Raw genomic sequence first — 4,911 nt, forward strand, 5'->3', positions numbered from 1 at the left:
CAGTCACATGGTGGGACATGCAGAAGACGATCTTTGGAGAGCAGCGCATCACATGGGCGATGTTCCGAAACGCGTTTGAGCGGCAATATTTCCCAGCGACCTTCTGTCTAGCTCGACGCCAGGAATTTCTGAATCTCAAGCAGGGCGACCGGTCAGTGATGGAGTACAATGCCGAATTTTGTAGGTTGGCAGAGTTTTGTCCTCACTTAGTGGCACAAGATTATGATCGTATGCAGCAGTTCACTCAGGGTCTTGCAGCATACATTCGGATTCGGATGTCAGGATTTCCAGGTAGTTCCTATCGGGAGGTTCTAGATCGAGCACTATTTATTGAGATGACTCAGCAGCAAGTGAATCAGGAGAAAAGTAAGGACAAGCAGCTGTCGCAGAAAAGAGGGAATAAGGGTCAAAACTTGCAAGTTACTTCCGAAGGATCTTCTCGGCCACAGGAATCAGGGCGCACCACGGATGGGTCTACTAGTTCCCCTAAGAGAAATCGGAAGAATGATAATAGTGAAACCAGGTGTTACCAGTGCGGCTCAAAAAGTCACCTCAAACCCGATTGTCCGTTGGATCACTCTATATGTTTCTATTGTAAGCTTCCGGGCCATGAGAGTTGGGAATGTACCCTGAAGGCTCGGTTGGAGACTACTAAAGTTACCTGTCAGGGAGATCGACCCACCCAGCCATGGCAGCAGAGAGGATCTCAAACGAATCAGGGTGCTCCACATCAGCAGAGACCTCAGCCTTCTCAGGGACAGATATATTATGTGCAGGGTCAGGAACCAGCGACTACACAGTATTCTGCCGCAGTATCTTCTCATCAGACATTTCCTGTACAGCAGGTTTTTTCATCCACCTCAGCCCTACTCAGCGTTCCAGGAGCAGCTTCAGTCTCAGTATCAGCAGCCGATTCCTGCACCTTCGAATCCAGCACAGACCACCCCAGGCATGCCTCAGCTGAGCTCAGAGGAGGGTCGCGCTTATGCTATTACACGAGAGGAGGGACAGGGAGCTGAGAGATCGGTCTTCCGAGGTATTATTCTACTTTATACGTTTATTATAGGACTATTAATAGATGCTAGTGGAACCCATTTGTTTATCTCTCAAGTATCTTTACGGAGGGTGTTACCTATACGCTAGACACGTGACATAGCAGTATCTTTACCGTCTGTAGAGGTACTTGTTGTACATCAAGAAGTCGGTGGTTGCTATGTGGATTTCGATGGTCCGATTTTTGGGTTATAAATTTGGGGACCAAATTTTTATTAGAGGGGGAGAATGTGAGATACGGCAAAATAAAATAACCTATAATGATTACTGGGAATTTTTGGACATTTTTCTGGATTTATTTGGATGTCGTATGATAATGTTTAAGGGGATAAATTGTTAAGCTTAAGGTGGTAAAGAAAATTATCATTAAAAGAGGGTTAGTTAAGGAGTTGTGAGAACTTAACCTAACCCAAACCCTCCCCTTATAAGCTACAGTCCTAAGCCCTAAATCGCCGCCTACCCTTATTTCTTCGTGCCTACTGCCTCCGCCGATCTCTCCTCACTTGTTCTCTATTCTCGCCGACGGGCTCAGCACCGACGTACGCTCGCAACCGATTGCCGGTGCCGGGGTGCGAGACGAGTCGCCGGTCCTCCCCACGCCTGGTCGGAGGTTTCGTTGGTGACATCCTCCTTCGCAATGCCTCGGTCGGGTGAGCTGTTCTGACCTCGGTGAACGCCGGAGCTTGAATCGCCGTACTAGAGATTGAAGTGGGACGTTGATCTGCATCGCAAGAAACTATCTCGTCTTTCCGGGGCTAGAGTTGAGTGGATCTGATCGGGTTTCCTCCGTCGATCGTGGAGGTATTCGGCAGCAAGGTAGGTGGAGGTATAGGTTATCTTGATTTGGGTTCTTTAGTTAAGGAAATTCGTGGTTTGGTGCTGGAATGCGAGATTTTATTGATTGAGTTTCGGTTCTGGCAGTGGTTCATTGTGAGGAGCTCGGCCAAGCTTCTCCAGCAGCAATCCAACACTGGCGGACATCCCCAGCAGATGATTTCCGGCCGTGAGTCATTGGGTAAGCCATTTTCAGCTTTGGATGTAGACCTACAGTTCTGGTTGTTAGGTTTAGGTTGGGATTATGTGTTGATTGGGTGTGATTGTGTTGTTCGTAGCCCTGTTGGTAGCCCTGTGAGAGCTCGAATCTGTGAATCTGTAGCATTGGACAGCATCGGTGTGCTAGCGCCGGCGATCTCACCTTCCGGCGGAGAGTCAACAGTGGGGAGCTCACCGTGAGGTAATGTTTAGGTTTTCCGATACCTAGTTTGATTGAACTGATGTTGTGCATTGGTGTATTGGGAAGAATGCATGATTTGGGAATTCAAATGGACATAGTTTCGGTTGGGAATTGTTTGATCTGAAGACATAAACTAGGGTTTTGGTTTAGGTCGTGCAAATTAGTGCGATTTCGTGTGGATAATGACTGGAACTCAGATTAAATTCGCATGCCTTGTACACTAGTTTAGTTATTCTGTTTCCTATGTATTTAGTTAAATTTTGTACGTTGACACAGGACTTTGATCGAGGCGGGTATTGTGACAAGGTTGACGTCGGATTCAGCCTACATTTGAGGCGGGTACTTCTTAACTTGCTCCTTTAGATATCGGTTTAAGTGCATGAGTTAGTTTCATATATGCAGTATTTATCTTGACTCCACTCATTTTATTTCTTGTGCTTGATACTTTATCCACTCAATCTTCGAGATGATCACTTTCTTATCTATACAGTCTCCCGTTGTTATTCCTGATACCTAGCAGATACTAGATGCCATGCTTACCTGTTTATGCTTACCTGTTTGATTACTGTTTATTTATGCTTAGTATTGAGCATGCGGATTCATGTAGCATACCTGATTTCCTGTTATATATATATGATGACTGTTGCATTATTCGCATCATGTCATTGCATGCATAGCCGACGACTTTGGCTCCCTTGTGGTTGAGACGGTCGTTGGCCTGGGCCGCACGCTCGGCCACTCATGGGTAGTGGTAGCTTGGAGCGTGCTGTCCTGTCGTGCCCCCACTCGCTCACTCATGGGTAGTGTCTGCTGGAGTCGTGGGCGCAGGGACCCCGTCGCAGACGTAGCTATTCAGCTACTATGCAACTGTCCTCTCGGCCACTCAAGAGTAGTGGTAGCCGGAGTGTGTCAGTTTGTCATTGTCCGACCTCTCGTCCACACTGGGGTCATGGACTTGAGGGTGGGCGGGAGTGACCATCCGTGCATACGCTACTTTTTGATATACCTGTTTATGCTGTTTATGCTTACTTATGCAGTTCTGTTATCACATACCTGTTATATATGCTTGGACACTGATTACTATTGCAGTATACCTTATATGTGATTCTGGTAGTTATGAGCAGTACTGTAGCGGTTTACTTTATCTCAGACCTTACACTGTTAGCCTAGGATATGGTTTCAGGTATGGATATGTATATACTTTGTTTACCCTGTAGTATCTGCTATTTATCTTTCCGAGACTGTATCCTTTTGTATTCCTGTTCTTTATGATACTCATGCACTGTCTATCTTATTACCCGCTGAGTTTTATACTCACCACCCGCATTGGTAATTTCACCAGGTAGCTGATAGCGATGCTAGTACGCTTGGAGGAGGATCCCGACTGCCGGTCCCATGTCACTTTTGAGGATGGTTTTACGGTTTTGGTTTTCATTTTATTGTGAGTTAAACCTTTGAATTTAGCATTGTAATAATTGAGCTGTGGACTTGTTATTTGTATTTGGTTGTTTTGCCGATGAGTCAAGCCGGGCCGGCCCGCGGTGAGTTTTTGTTATTTTATCTTTGTTATTCTTGTTTTCCGCTGTGTTTGACTTTACAGCCGTGTGGGCTGCATATTATCTGCGTGGTTGTGATATATTTGTATATGTATTATCTGTGGTGTTGTATACCGGTTCTATTTGTCACTGCTACAGGGGAGGTGCTGTCCGATTTTCGTCGGACAACCTTACTCTCGGGGCGTGACAAAATACATCATCAATTAGGAACAAACTACTAAGAATAAAGAAAGGAAGAATGTAGATGAACTGAAACAACTACTGGCTAAATACCTAAGTGGATCTTCAAAAGTATAGTTATATTGCAAAATTGTTTAAGCGTGGCTCTTGAGTATGCAATATCAAACAGTATAAAGGAATCCAAAAGAAGAATGCATGTGCACAAATGTTAGGAAGGTGAATCCAATGGTCAATTGCATTTTATGGACCTGAAGAATTTTAACTTTTTTACGCAGATCATCAACTAATCTTGTGGTTGGTCTTTCTTGAAGTTCTCTTCTTATCTCCAAAAGAGCACTATCTTGCAAGAAAATAGAGATATAGAGATTAGGAACTGTAAGCATTGCTATTTTATCAAATCTAATTGTGTTAATAAAGGATGTGATAGCTTTAAACATGTCCAAGATCATATTGTTGTGCCGAGAAATTGTGATAAAATTTTAATTGAACTATAATTGTTGGTCATCTCAAATGCCAAAATGTTGCAACTTATACTTCATATCAGTTATCGTATAAAAAATTAGGTATAAACAAAGAACTGAAACCTTTTCATTGATTAGTGCAATCAACTTCTTTATCTCATTCAAATGCTGCTCCCTCCCCTTTAATAATGTGGATTCCATGTTATGAAGCTCCATATTCAACTCAGAGATTATTTTCTCCTTTGCATTCAAGGAGCTCTCCAACATAATGTTCATCTCCACATCACTACAACAGATGCATTAAAAAAAGAATTGAATAATAACCAGGGAAAAATGACAACATCTAATAAAAATTTACTTTAAACAAAACAATTAATTTCATCAATTATGAAATGGGTGCAACAGTTGCAAACGTCAAGGAATTTAA

The 4,911-nt window shown here is 43.5% G+C and overlaps 1 long non-coding RNA gene across 1 annotated transcript; it reads left to right on the forward strand.

Moving 5' to 3' along the window:
• The first annotated feature begins 2,220 nt into the window (after positions 1 to 2,220).
• Positions 2,221 to 3,678, forward strand: LOC121977476. Its single transcript, XR_006110862.1, has 3 exons — positions 2,221 to 2,287; positions 2,564 to 2,626; positions 3,630 to 3,678. It is a non-coding gene; the product is annotated as an uncharacterized LOC121977476 (long non-coding RNA).
• The last annotated feature ends 1,233 nt before the right edge of the window (positions 3,679 to 4,911 follow it).

This window comes from Zingiber officinale, chromosome 4B, assembly GCF_018446385.1.
Source record: "Zingiber officinale cultivar Zhangliang chromosome 4B, Zo_v1.1, whole genome shotgun sequence".
In the NCBI taxonomy this organism is placed as follows: Eukaryota; Viridiplantae; Streptophyta; class Magnoliopsida; order Zingiberales; family Zingiberaceae; genus Zingiber; species Zingiber officinale.